The sequence below is a fragment of the Equus przewalskii genome, chromosome 9 (assembly GCF_037783145.1).
Source record: "Equus przewalskii isolate Varuska chromosome 9, EquPr2, whole genome shotgun sequence".
Classification (NCBI taxonomy): domain Eukaryota; kingdom Metazoa; phylum Chordata; class Mammalia; order Perissodactyla; family Equidae; genus Equus; species Equus przewalskii.
In genome coordinates, this window is record NC_091839.1 from 28,453,416 (window position 1) to 28,468,447 (window position 15,032).

Below are 15,032 nucleotides of genomic sequence, written 5' to 3' on the forward strand. Positions count from 1 at the left end.
AAATAAGAGTTGCTGTGAGGAAAATAATGTACTGCACCTGGCACACTGTCTACAAAGTGAGGGCTCAGCAAATAGCCAGCATGTAGTTGGATGTCCCTTAGTTGGGAGTCTCATTCTAAGAGCTGAGACACTTGGAGCCATGAGCAAATACACTGTGGAGACGGTATCATGTCACCAATGGCAATAAGCATGAAACAATCAATTTGCAACATGACATAATGGTTCATAAACCATTGAACAATTCTAGACAAATAAGTTTAATGTCTGTTTATCACGATTTTCCTGTGGTGAACTCTCCTCTTACCAAACCTCTTTATTGTTAATATCTCTTTATCTTTTCTCTGTGTTTAATATAAAAGGTATATTTTCTATTCTGGTTAGAATATCTTTTGTTTTAAGTTGTAGCGATTATTCTGAATGTGCCTAATAATGGTCATTGGATTATGGGTTCATCTCATACAGCTACTGGAAACTACACTGGACCAAGACAATGACAGCGGTTTTACTAGTAACCACCAGTCCTTGTGCTGCAGTGGCACCCTCCAGGGGCTCGCCGGTAGTGCAGAGGTCAGTGTGAGCCTTTTCTCAGAAGTGAGTGGTCTTGACAGGGCCCAGGACCTCGGGTACGTTTTGCTTTGACTCTCACTGTTAGGGTTAAGAACATTCAAATGGTGCGAGAACATAGGACTTCCACGGCTCTATAGATTATGGACACCAAGAGATCTGCCCAGTTCACTTCCCTTTAAGAAATGCAAGGAGCTTCAGAAGCCAAGCTGAGGACGTCAACACATTTAATTAGTTAAAGACAGTTGAGGATTCAAAAGAGAAGGCAGAGAGGAAAACCCCACAAGGATCCCCCCTCATACATCTGAATTTAGTCTTAAATTAAGCAAATTGAATAGGTTGTTCTGAAAATAGTCGTTGATGACATGACTAAGTTAGAACTGGCACGTGATCCCTCTCTCCTAGTTAACATAATGTGTTGCTTAATCCTGGAGGGGCCCTGCAGGCCGGCAGCACAACAGTTGCCTGATTGGCAAACATTGTGAATGATTGAGATAGTTTCAGTGAAAAATGTCAACTCCTCCCCTGGGAGTGTCTGTGATGCAGTTGTGTGGGCAGCAGCAGCACTGGGCTGGGCCGGCAGGGGTCTGGGAGAAGCCACACAGCTGTCAGCAGCTGAATTAAGCCAGTGATTTGAGAGCCAGGAAATGAAGGCTGGGGAGTCAGTAGTTTAATATGGCCAAGAACAAGATGGAGGTCAGGCAGCCAGGACATGAGGCAGGGTCAGGGGAGCAGCAGGTCTGGAAGGTGAAGCCTGGAAGGATCAGAGATTCAGGAGTTCAGATCACTTTCAGATTTGGCATAGCACAAAGAAGCAAAATACAAGTCAGAATCGAACCAGCAAATGTATAAGCCATTTATGGTCTTTTGCACTTCCTTGTCTGGCAGGGTTGAGCCAGTAGTATTTTACCAAGTAACCCCAGGGGACTAGAGTGATGTGGTCTGTTCCACATTCCTGTGCCCTCTACTCATCAGCTGTGTGCCCAAATCAAGTAATATCGTTAAACTTTAATTGCTTCACCTGTTAATGGAGATACCATTGTTCACATTCCACGGGTCTTCTGAAAGAGTGCTCATTTTGTGATCATTCACCTGTACACTTTACAATTTGTATACTTTTCTGATGATATGGTATCTGTCAATAAAATGTTTACTTAAAAATGTTCATAAATAAATAAATAAATAAAACGTTTACTTAAAAATGTTCATATGACTGGCAGATAGTAGAAGCTACTTGGTGGTTTAAAAAATGAAATATGATACAGAGAGCAGCAATTGTAAATAGATTCCTAAAAAAAGTCACAGTCACATTTGAGCAATTCTTTAAACTTGGTTGTACTTAACCCAGCTTGTTTGGCATATGGTCATTTGCTTTTTTAAACATAGGCAAATGCTGCTTTCTTTTTGAAGGTGGTACAATTACAGTTGGGCCTACACAACTTCAAACAGTAAAAAATTCAGGCAGTTAAGTGGGTATTTGAGCTGCTACAATGTATCAAACACCAAAAGAGGCAAACATCTACCTCAGTTTAGATAACTGTTAAATTTAAATTTTTCTGCTTGAAATTATGTAATTACTATTTCTCAAGTTATGGGAAATTATGGGATGTTGATAGGTGTTAATGGCCAACTGACTTTGGGAGACAACCAAGCAGAATTTTTTTTCCTAACATTCTGGACTTCTCAGAGTTCTTCACTTCTAAAGTACTTTGTGATTCTTTGGAGGTAAATGAACTTTTACATACTTTTTTGAAATGAAACCATAGTCTCATGAAATAGATTGGGACATACTGATATAGATATTTTTTGTCTCACAATTTGGGTTGAAAGAGAAGATACAGTTGGTTAATTGATATTGTTATTCCTCCAAAGTAAGAAGTTATCGTAATTTCCTTAATTCTTAGGCCACTGTTACTACTTTATTTGGAAATTGGGGATATGCTTCTATGACTTAGTCAAATACACTTCGAATTCTTCAAGGACAAGGAGCTGTGTCATGTATACATAATTTGTGCTCCCAGTTTCTGCGCTTGGTGGGTATTAAACAATTAAATAGGCTGATTTTAAGTACTTGAAAGAAGTTTGGGATTTTTAATGAAATTATATGAAAGATAGCCATTTTGATGACATTTTAATTCTTCTAGTAGGCAAAAGACTGTGGAATTTGGGAAGGTAATTTATAAGTAGTGATTCAGAGTTCTTTTGCCCTACATTTTACAAGGTACTGGCAGTGTTTGGTAAGAATGCAAATTTTCATTCTCAAAGAAGTCTTTTCTTACCCCAACTTTCATTGACTGACAATGCTGAAAACATTCACAAGTGATGAACCTCGTAAGTAGTCTCCTTGCCCTCTGTGCAACCTTTTCCCTGTTGCCACCAGAATTCTTTCTGAAACACTAGTCTAAATTAGGGGTCAGAAAATGTCTTCTGTCAAGGGCCAGAGAGTAAATATTTTAGATTTTAGCAGTTGTATAATCTTGATGTCTATTGCAGCTACTCAACTTTCCAGCTGTAGAGCAAGGGCAGCCATAGATTATACATAAAGAATGGGTATGACTATGTTCCAATAACACTTTATTTAGAAGAACACACGGGCAGGTTTGGGTCTTGAAATTTTTAGTTCTGGAAATGGTCAAAACCACAGTATAATTAGAGGGGATACAATAAAAGATTGGGATAATTGAATAAAAATGTTAATAAACAGTTTGTAGAATAGAAAAAACTTCTTTTAGTTTCAGACTTCTTAACTTTTGAGTGTTCATTCCTTCATTTCACAAACATTCGTTGCTGGCCTACTATGTTCTAGGAACTGTTTGAAATTCTGGAATCTTTGGTTGCTAAAGATGTTAATGAATAAATACCTATGACCAGTATTTCAAATATTAGCCCAAGGAACATTTGAAACATCTGCCACAGCCTGGACCTCTGACTCTGCTTTGGTTGTGTGTTTTTCTGTGGTGAGAATACGTTGGGGGATGGGCATTAAAGTGCTATCTTGTGTGGAAAAATGCTTAAAGATGATGTTGTTCTTATTTCAACGGAGTCCTCAGAGTTCCATTTGATTTGATGCTTTTTCAGTTGGCTTCTCAGCGTTCATGTCTCTGCCAGACTGAAATGGCCTGTCCCCCTCTGGAGCACTCTCCGCCCTTCCCCCTCTGGAGCACCGTCCACCCGACCCCCTCTGGAGCACCATCCGCCCGTCCCCCTCTGGAGCACCATCCGCCTGTCCCCCTCTAGAGTACTATCCAAATTTAATTAATTTAGTTCAAAACTGAAAGAAGACACAAGTAATCAAGGTACATACATTGGTGACCATTTGAAAATACATTTTTAAAAGTGACTTCACCAACTAGATGGTGTCTCCATGCAAACAGCTGGATCTTGAAGAAGTATTCTGTACAAAGTAAACCTGGGGTTGGCTGCTAGCAGGAGTAGATTGTCTTCCTTATTCTTTGCCCAAGGATGGCTCAGGACAATGCTTTTGAGCCCACCCCAGAATGGAGGTCCCTGCACAGGGTCAATGATGGTGACTAGGGTGTCAGTACTGGGTGTGGTCTGCTTTTGTCCTGAGATCCAACTCTTGGGAACCTCCTGCTGATGGCCAGCCAGTGAACAGCCTGTTTCCCAAGAGTAATCTGGGCTCAGACTTGCAGACCAGCTCTCACTGCTCTGGGCCTGGGCAAATGCCCTGTTGCCTTGACTATTTTTCTTCTTGGTGTGTTCTGTATCATCCTTCTTTGCTTTGGATTGGGAGGACCTCCTATTTGGTTGAAGGCGTGGGAGGGAAAGGGGAAAAAGAGGCTATTTTTTGGGTTTTGATTCTGAGTTACATAGGCTTACCTAACTTAGGCATAAGGAGTCTCCAGGTGGTCCACCATGGCTTAACAGACAGGGCCACAGACCCAGGGCAATGAAGTGTTGACTTGATGGCCATTGGCCTCTGTGGATATGTACGCCTCAGGGACCCTGCAGGGAACAGAGGCAGTTTAAGGACAGAAGTTCGAATTAGTATCCCATGCCTGAGCCACATTTTTCTTTCTTTTTATAAGCATAAATCTGTATGCCTTGTTGATATAACTTGTATATGCTTTGAAGGAACATACACCTTCAAAATATAGTTGAGTAAAGAATTGAATTTTGCTTATTTTCATATTATGAAATGATGTACACTTGGAAAAAATAAAACAATAAAAAAGTATATCCAGTTAAAAATGATTTTTGACCCTTAACCCATGGTACCCCCTCACCAGAGGCAATGCCTTCTAACAGTTTCTAATGTATGCCTCCAGAAAACTTTCCTGTGTGTGCATCAGTGCATAATTTAAAAGCATGTTAAAAAAGTTAAATAGCATTATTTAAAAAACACATATACACAAATGGGATTAAACCATTTTATAATTTGCTTTTCTAAATTTAACAATGTCTTCAAGATCATTTCATAGCAGCACATGGAGACCTATCTCATCCTTTTAATGACTGCATCATTTTTCGCTCAAGGGGTATAAAATAATTTATTCAATGAGAAATTGGTTGCTTTAAAGATAATAAATGTCCTGTTGAAAGGATTGTGTTGGGTTGAAGATATTTCTCCCGAGGTGAAGATGTAAACTTACCTCTTCCTTTTTTTTGCCCTGGAAAATAAAAATTCAACTCTACATATGTTTTTGGAAGTGTGAGTTTTGGAGATGCTAATGTTAATTTAATATCAGTTGGAATAACAACAACAAAAAGAATAACAACAAAAATTGTGGCTGGATAACACCCCATGATATTAATCTGTGTCTCCAATGTTTCCTTCTTCCACAGTACTCTGACAACTCCTCCTTCTCCAGTCCCTATCTACTTGTATTCATGTTATTCAAAAATAGTGATTGCAATTTTGTCAGCTATTCATTTTAATGACTTTTTGCCCCAATTAGAATCATAATTTGAAACTGATAAATTTCTAAAAGCATTATTTCTTTCCTTGAAAAATTTAGCTCATGCCAGAACATCATGCCTGGAGAAGAGTGATGAACGGAATAGAATCATCAAGATGGATTTAGAAGTTTAAGATCCTAGTCTCCAAGTAGACTATCAGACAAGTACTTTAAAAGTAATTTTAGCATTTTTTGCCTAATTACAAATAGGCACGTCCAGAGGTTGGTCCTCATTCTGTGTCTCACCCTTCTGTTGGAAGCGTTGGACAGAGCTGTTCACTCTTTCCTTGAAACACTTTCTTAATTGGGCTCCAGGGGAGCCTTTTCTCTCCAGTTTTTTTCTCTCACCAACTGCTCTTTCTCAGCCTCATTTGCTGGATCTTCCTCATCTTTGCCACCTTTAACCATTAGAGGGACTCCGAGGGTTGAGTCCTGGCATCATTTCTTTTCTTTACTTACTTTACTCCCTGGGTAAGTTCATCTAGTCTCTGGCTTTAAAGTCAACTGTTTGCTGACCACTCATCTTGACCTTTCCCCTGAACACCACACGGATAACCTTCTCTTCTCTGCCCAAACTTGCTACTTCCACAGTTGCCCCATCCCCTCCATGTATGACAACTCTAATCTTCCAGTTGCTCAGGCACAAACCCTTCAAGTCACCCCTTGATTCCTTTCTTTCATATCTCACATCCAATTTATGAGAAAATCCTCATGGCACACTCTTTGATACATATTCAGAATCCAATCGCTTCTCACCACCTCCTCTGCTATGACCCCAGTGAAAGCCACCACACCCTTATGTGGATTATTGCAGTGCTTCCAAGCTAGAATCTTGCTTCTGCCCTTGATCCAATGCAGTCTCTTTCCCACATGTCAGCTAAAGTGATCCTTCCAAAAAGGAAAAGAATTCAGATGGTCATTCTGCTTAAAACCTGCTGTGGTTTTCCACTTCTTGCTGGGTAAAACTCAGAGTCCTTACCAAGGCCTAATTGGCTTTGTGTTATTGTCTCTCTGCTACTTTCCAGTGTTATCTCTTATTACCCTCACATCTCTCTGCTACAGCCCTATGGGCCTCACAGATGTCCTCAAATACCCAGGCATGCTTCCATTTCAGAATATTTGCAACTCCCATTTTGTCTGCCAGAAATGCAGTTCCCCCAGATATCCACATGGCTTTCCCTCTCACATTTCTCAGATCTCTGCTAAAATGCTATTTTATTAGCGAGTCCCTCCCTTACCATCCTGTCTTGAATCCCACATTGTCTCTCCTGCTTCCCACTGCTGTCTCTCCTCTTACTCTGGTTCATTTTTCTTCAAGCACTTGACACCATCCAGCCTGTTTGTTTATGATCTGCCTCCCTTCATTAGAATGTGAGCCTCAAGTTCACTGGGTTTTGGTCTCTGTTTTACCCCAGGGCCTTGAGTAGTGCTTGGCACAGGTGGTAGGCTCAGTAAGTCAGTGTTGGATAAAAGAAAGAAGTTCATAAAGACACACATCTGGCTACAAATGGTTTGAAGAAGAATGTAGACGTTAAGCGTAGATTTTCTTCAGGGGCTGGTGACAGGGGCCTATATGGCACAGGACAAAGGAAGACATCTTGAAATTTCTTTCATCCCAAGGGCATTTGTCAAGGCTACTCCCATTTCTTTTTCTAGTTTTTTTCCTTTTTCCAGCCTCCATTTCTCTATATGAGTTTTCACATCCTTCTTACTTTCTCTGCTTCTCTTTCACCTATTCCTTATGAAAAGAATTCTAGCTCTAGTCTACTGGTTCTCTAAGTTTGCACTCTGGACCAGCAGCATCAATAATATTGGGAACTGGCAAATTATGAGGCCCCAACCCAGACCTATTGAATAAGAAACTGTAGGGTAGGACCTAGCAACCTATGTTTGAACAAGCCCTTCAGATAACCTCACTCTCCTTTCCATCTGTTATACCCACCTGGCCCCTAAAGGTCCAGTGGTTCACTGAGAAAGCTCAAAACACTTTCTCCTTGGAAGGTGTGTGTGCATGCGTGTGTTGTAAACGATTGCAAATTTTTAACATTACATATTTTTGCATGCCACAGATCAATTACCTGCCGCATTCCCAAATTGTCTATGGAAAAGGGTGATATATTTCCTGTTTCTGAAGTCCCTTGTGATCCCCAGGTGCGGTGTAAGTCACTGACGTGGGAGCTTGTGGTGATATGCTGGTGCTGACCGTGGGTCCAGGGCGTCGCTTCGGGTGCCGCTGCCCTCCTGGCACTGCTGGGAAGGATGTGGCGCTCTTGCTACATTCTGCTTCCCTCAGGCTTCAGGTCAATTTGCTATTAACAGTTTTTTTTGCAGTCTTGGACTCTTTTGAGAGTCTGAAAATTGTGTTTTCTCATAAAATTGTGCATATGTGCCTTCATGGACCAATGTTAGAACATCTGGATTAGTTGGTCAACTGTCAAGAATGCATGTTCTAACCATTCTGGTTAATAAAAGTTTACAATTCAAAACAATTATTTTATAAAAATGCTGCTCAGAAAAGATGAGAGGATTTTGTTTTTTCTGTGATAATAAAGTCAATAAGTTAGATTAAGCAACAGCAAAGCACTCATTTGATATTTAAGCTGAAAGGGAAAATTCTTCCATTTTCTGAAATGATGGAGAGGGCTTTTGATGGTGTCCCAATTGCAGATGCTGAAACAATTAGAAAATTCTTACTGTTGACATTTTGGTTAATATTCTTTGATTTTTTTCCAATACATATAAATATATCAGGAAAATTATCTACTATAAGCTTTTATTTTAAAAAAATATTGGCTTGTCCTATGAATATTGACTAATTCATCTCCTATTATTGAGTATTTGGGCTTTTTCCAATTTTCAGCTATGATGAACAAAATTGTACATGTACTCTTGTGTATTTACGTGGCTAATGAAATAAAGAAGTGAAATTGCTGGGTCAAAGATTAGATGTGCGTTCAAACTTTTGATAAATTGCCACAGTTACTTTCAGAAAGCCTAAGCCAGAGGCTAGTCCCAGCCACACTGGGGGAATCTCTTTTCTCCTTATGCTTTTGCCAGCAATAGACATGAAAAATCTTTAAATCTGCCAATTTGAAAAGTAAAATATGATGGGTTATTATTAAAGTTTACATTTATTTGATTAATGATAATGTTGAACATCTTGTTATTTATCAGCCATTGACACTTTTTTATGCATCTGTTTCTGCTTTCTGTCCTTTTTTTATTGGGATATTTGTCTTAATTATATTGATCAAATATATATGTATGTGATATAACGTGTGATTAAACTATAAAGGTAAAGCATATTAACAATATATTGTAAGGCATATTAAGTATACAACAAAGCATATTAACTGTTTATCACGTATGTTGCAAAACTTTTTACCAAATCTGTCATTTCCCTTTATCTTTGTTTAAAAGTGTTTTAAAATATTTTCTTGCCATAAAAATTTTTATGTTTTTAAATACGCCAGTCTTTCATTGTGAACTCTGCCTTTGCTGTCACGTTTAAGAGTTTTTTCTTCCATCTTATTTAATTCTCTTTTTTATTTCCAGTACTGTTTTCCACTTTTCTCTAAGTTTTCATTCTGCACACTCCTTTTTAAGACCAACTTTATTCCTGAACTCTTGCCCCTCCATGAAGATAATAAGGTGAAAATGATGCTTTCCAAAATATGGTTGAATCCTTTTAGTCCTGTGTGGGTTAGCAGAGCCTATGTTAATGTGCAGCTGAAACTTTGGTGATTTTATGTCCTTTATTGGGTCAAATTAAAAAGAAAAAGCAACAACCAAAAGCACAAGTCTCTTTTGCCCCCATTTGGTGTTTCCGTTGTTACAAGGTGAGGGTAAAAACTTTAAGACTTAAAATGGTCGTCCATTTCCCGGGGACTGGAGGGCAGCAGGGGCGCTGTGAGGATGTGCTAACTTACTTCCTTTCCACAGACGTTTCTTTGCACCTTTCTCAAGCACTGGCGTCTTTTGTCAGTTTTTCAGGGAACACAGAGCCTGCATCCTCTCTACTGGATTTCTTTCCTGAGGCCTCCACCACTAGTTTGAATCACGTAGACACTGATCACAGTGGCAGAGACTTGAAGAATATCAATTTCAAACTATGAATGTAATTCTTATGTGTTTATTCTGTAGAAATATTGGCATTATAAGTCAGGTTCAAGTACATTACTGATTACATAGTTTTTGGCTTATTGGAGAAAAGTTTTGAATACTTATTATTTGTAGTAGATAATTTAGAAAATTTCAATTAACATCCATGTATTGTTAAGGAACACAAAAAAATTTGCACTCTGCGCTCATCTGTTTTCTAATATGGGCACTGTTTCATCAGAAGAACTCAGAAGAATGAATTATTAATAAAAATCAAGGAAAGAAGTCGGAATATGTATCTCCTATTGGTTGAGATAGAGATGATTCAGAGGGGCAACTTCTAATGTCATGGACAAAATAAATTTTCTTGAAGGTCAGCTTCATTTTTCTGTCATCAAATGAGGTTTGTAACACCAAATGATATACTGTTTTAGAAAATTTAATGTCTAATCAATATCTAATTAATTTCATCATTTAAATAAAGATGCATTTCTACTGTTGAAATTTCATCCATTATACAATTAGAGAGTTCTGTGTTAGAAATCATCAATCTACAGCTCTTAGGCATTTTCTTCTTTTCTCATTTATTTAACTTCCTTTGTCTTTGCTTTTTTACTTTACTTCTCTGGAGTCATCTTTCTTCAGCCCACTGTCTTCAGTCTACAAACCATTCCAGGTATGATCTCATGTGTAAATTTTCTTCTGCCCTTTAGTGAAACATACTTATTTCCTTCTCTTTCTTTTCTTTATCCCTCTTATATGGCATTATTGAACTTGGAAATCCTCCATAAAACAAATATTATTGCTAACCACTGATATTGGTTAAATAGACAATCAGATAACACTCCGTTATTTAAAGGACTTTAAAAGGGACATGTTTTAAACTGAGAGATGAAAAATATACCTTTGCCATGCATTTTTGTATTGGTAATTTTTATTTAAGGATGCAATAAAACTGTTCTCAATTGTAATGTTCAATAAGATATTGTCGACCATTAACGCCTGCCCATTATCTAACTTGTTACCTAACAAGAGTGTGAGGAGCTGGTTCATTTTGAAGAGAGAGAAGTTCAGACAGGATAGCATGCAGCAGCAGAGCAAACGTGGGGAAGGCAAAGCTGGGAGCAGGATACAGAGCGAGATAAGGACTCTAGGAGTCTGGGGAAGTGAGGTCAATTTTTTATGTGGGGGATTCCTTAAAATGAAATTAATCAGAATAAAACAAAGTAATAGAAGATGTTCTGTCTTCCAAATTTTGCTCAGGGCAGACTCAGCCTGACTCATACTCATCTTCTTGGGTTCCAAAGCATGACCAGTGACCACCCACTTAAGACACAAAGAAGCCTGGGCTCATGTTTGGAAGTCTGGTAGCATGGAAATTTTAAATGACAAACAGTTAAATAGAGCTTACTGTAAAATAAAAATGATGCATCTTAACTTAGCCTTGAAATAGTTAAGTGAATGGACTCTAATAAACTCTCTAACTAGGCTTGATAAGGTCTTGGAAAATTGATTTCAGTCCAACAGAAGGGAGTACTATAAGGTTGAGTCATTCAAGACTGGTTTATTGGTCTTCATAATTAAAGAACTTTGTAAAAGATGAATTTTTTTGTGTGACAAAATTGAAAGATTTACAAGACAATGATATTAGTATTTGCATACATATGGAAAAATGGTATAAGAGGAAACAGAGATAAAAAACTTAACATACAATATATAATTTTATTCTTTTTAGATAAATATGGAGATGCAGAGTTTCTGATGTGCACCATCTTGGCATCGTGTCTAACATGTACAACATAGATACTTTTAGGTGTGAAAAAGACCCAACAAAATATGGACTGTAATTCATGATGTTTTTCTACAATGAAAGAAGATAAAAATTCTTTGAAGTATGTGGTAGTAAAACTTCCCTTATTTGCTTAAAACATTTTTTTTTATTAATGTTATGATAGATTACAACCTTGTGAGATTTCAGTTGTACATTTTTGTTAGTCATGTTGTGGGTACACCACTTCCCCCTCTGTGCCCTCCCTCCCCCTTTTCCCTGGTAACCACCGATCAGATCTCCTTATCAATATGCTAATTTCCACCTATGAGTGGAGTCATATAGAGTTCGTCTTTCTCTGACTGGCTTATTTCGCTTAACATAATACCCTCGAGGTCCATCCACGTTGTTGTGAATGGGCCGATTTTGTCTGTTTTTATGGCTGAGTAGTATTCCATTGTGTATATATACCACATCTTCTTTATCCAATCATCAGTTTCTGGGCATGTAGGCTGGTTCCACGTCTTGGCTATTGTAAATAATGCTGTGATGAACATAGGGGTGCAACGGACTCTTGAGATTTCTGATATCAGGTTCTTAGGATAGATACCCAGTAATGGAATGGCTGGGTCATAGGGTATTTCTATTTTTAACTTTTTGAGAAATCTCCATACTGTTTTCCATAGTGGCTGTACCAGTTTGCATTCCCACCAACAGTGTATGAGGGTTCCTTTTTCTCCACAACCTCTCCAACATTTGTCGCTCTTGGTTTTGGATGTTTTTGCCGATCTAACGGGTGTAAGGTGATACCTTAGTGTAGTTTTGATTTGCATTTCCCTGATGATTAGCGATGATGAACATCTTTTCATGTGTCTATTGGCCATATTCATATCTTCTTTTGAGAAATGTCTGTTCATGTCCTCTGCCCATTTTTTGATCGGGTTGTTTGTTTTTTTGTTGTTAAGCAGTGTGAGTTCTTTGTATATTATGGAGATTAACCCTTTGTCGGATAAGTGGCTTGTAAATATTTTTTCCCAATTAGTGAGCTGTTTTTTTGTTTCAATCCTGTTTTCCCTTGCCTTGAAGAAGCTCTTTAGTCTGATGAAGTCCCATTTGTTTATTCTTTCTATTGTTTCCCTCAACTGAGGAGTTACAGTGTCCGAAAAGATTCTTTTGAAACTGATGTCAAAGAGTGTACTGCCTATATTCTCTTCCAAAAGACTTATTGTCTCAGGCCTAATCTTTAGGTCTTTGATCCATTTTGAGTTTATTTTGGTGTGTGGTGAAAAAGAATGGTCAATTTTCAATCTTTTGCACGTAGCTGTCCAGTTTTCCCAGCACCATTTGTTGAAGAGACTTTCTTTTCTCCATTGTAGGCCCTCAGCTCCTTTGTTGAAGATTAGCTGTCCATAGATGTGTGGTTTTATCTCTGGGCTTTCAATTCTGTTCCATTGATCTGTGGACCTGTTTTTGTACCAGTACCATGCTGTTTTGATCACTGTAGCTTTGTAGTATGTTTCGAAATCGGGGATTGTGATTCCGCAGGCTTTGTTTTTCTTGCTCAGGATTGCTTTAGCAATTCGCGGTCTTTTGTTGCCCCATATGAATTTTAGGATTGTTTGTTCAATTTCTGTGAAGAATGTTCTTGGGATTCTGATTGGGATAGCATTGAATCTGTATATTGCTTTAGGTAGTATGGACATTTTAACTATGTTTATTCTTCCAATCCATGTGCAAGGAATGTCTTTCCATCTTTTTACGTCATCGTCAATTTCTTTCAAGAAAGTCTTGTAGTTTTCATTGTATAGATCCTTCACTTCCTTGGTTAAGTTTATCCCAAGGTATTTTATTCTTTTCATTGCGATTGTGAATGGGATTGAGTTCTTGAGTTCTTTTTCTGTTAGTTCATTGTTAGTGTATAGAAATGCTACTGATTTATGCACGTTAATTTTATACCCTGCTACTTTGCTGTAGTTGTTGATTATTTCTAATAGTTTTTCTGTGGATTCTTTGGGGTTTTCTATATATAAGATCATGTCGTCTGCAAACAACGAGAGTTTTACTTCTTCGTTACCTATTTGGATTCCTTTTATTTCTTTTTCCTGCCGAATTGCTCTGGCCAGCCCCTCCAGTACTATGTTGAATAGGAGTGGTGAAAGTGGGCACCCTTGTCTTGTTCCTGTCCTCAGAGGGATGGCTTTCAGTTTTTGTCCATTGAGTATGATGTTGGCTGTGGGTCTATCATATATGGCCTTTATTATGTTGAGGTACTTTCCTTCTATACCCATTTTACTGAGGGTTTTTATCATAAATGGGTGTTGGATCTTGTTGAATGCTTTCTCTGCATCTATTGAGATGATCAGGTGGTTTTTGTTTTTCATTTTGTTGATGTAGTGTATCACGTTGATTGACTTGCGGATGTTGAACCATCCCTGTGTCCCTGGTATAAATCCCACTTGATCATGGTGTATAATCTTTTTGATGTATTGCTGTAATCAGTTTGCCAAAATTTTGTTGAGGATTTTTGCATCTATGTTCATCAGTGATATCGGCCTGTAGTTCTCCTTCTTTGTGTTGTCCTTGTCAGGTTTGGGGATCAGAGTGATGTTGGCTTCATAGAATGTGTTAGGGAGTTCTCCATCTTTCTCAATTTTCTGGAACAGTTTGAGGAGAATAGGTATTAAGTCTTCTTTGAATGTTTGGTAGAATTCTCCAGAGAAGCCGTCTGGTCCTGGACTCTTATTTTTGGGGAGGTTTTTGATTACCGTTTCTATTTCCTTACTTGTGATTGGCCTATTCAGATTCTCCATTTCTTCCTGATTCAGTTTGGGGAGATTGTAGGAGTCTAGGAATTTGTCCATTTCTTCCAGGTTGTTCAATTTGTTGGCATATAGTTTTTCATAGTATTCTCTTATGATCTCTTGTATTTCATTGGCATCTGTTGTGATTTCTCCTCTGTCATTCCTAATTTTATTAATTTGCGATTTCTCTCTTCTTTTCTTGGTGAGTCTGGCTAGGGGTTTGTCAATTTTGTTAATTCTTTCGAAGAACCAACTCTTTGTTTCATTGATCCTTTCTATTGTCTTTTTTGTTTCAATATCGTTTATTTCTGCTCTTATTTTTATTATTTCCCTCCTTCTACTGACTCTGGGCTTTGTTTGTTCTTCTTTTTCTAGTTCTGTTAGGTGTCGTTTGATGTTGCTTATGTGAGCTTTTTCTTGTTTAGTGAGGTGAGCCTGTATTACGATGAATTTCCCTCTTAGGACTGCTTTTGCTGCATCCCAAATGTTTTGGTATGTCGTGTTCTCATTTTCATTAGTCTCCAGATAAAATTTGATTTCTTCTTTAATTTCTTCAATGATCCATTGTTTGTTGAGAAGCGTGTTGTTTAGTCTCCACATTTTTGCACCTTTCTCTGCTTTTTTCTTGTAGTTGATTTCTAGTTTAATAGCATTGTGATCAGAAAAGATGCTTGATATTATTTCAACTCTCTTGTATTTATTGATGTTTGCTTTGGTTCCCAAAATATGGTCAATCCTTGAGAATGTTCCATGTGCACTTGAGAAGAATGTGTAACCTGCTGTTTTTGGATGAAGTGTTCTATATATATCTATTAAGTCCATCTGGTCTAATTTTTCATTTAATTCTATTATTTCCTTGTTGATTTTCTGTCTGGATGT

General features: G+C 38.0%; 1 long non-coding RNA gene across 1 annotated transcript in view; it reads left to right on the forward strand.

The window, feature by feature from the left end:
- LOC139073602 (uncharacterized) overlaps positions 1 to 5,218 on the forward strand; it is a 36,412-nt gene extending 31,194 nt beyond the window's left edge. The window contains exon 2 of the long non-coding RNA XR_011522507.1: positions 3,643 to 5,218. This is a non-coding gene — a long non-coding RNA (uncharacterized lncRNA). The remainder of the gene's footprint in view (positions 1 to 3,642) is intronic.
- The last annotated feature ends 9,814 nt before the right edge of the window (positions 5,219 to 15,032 follow it).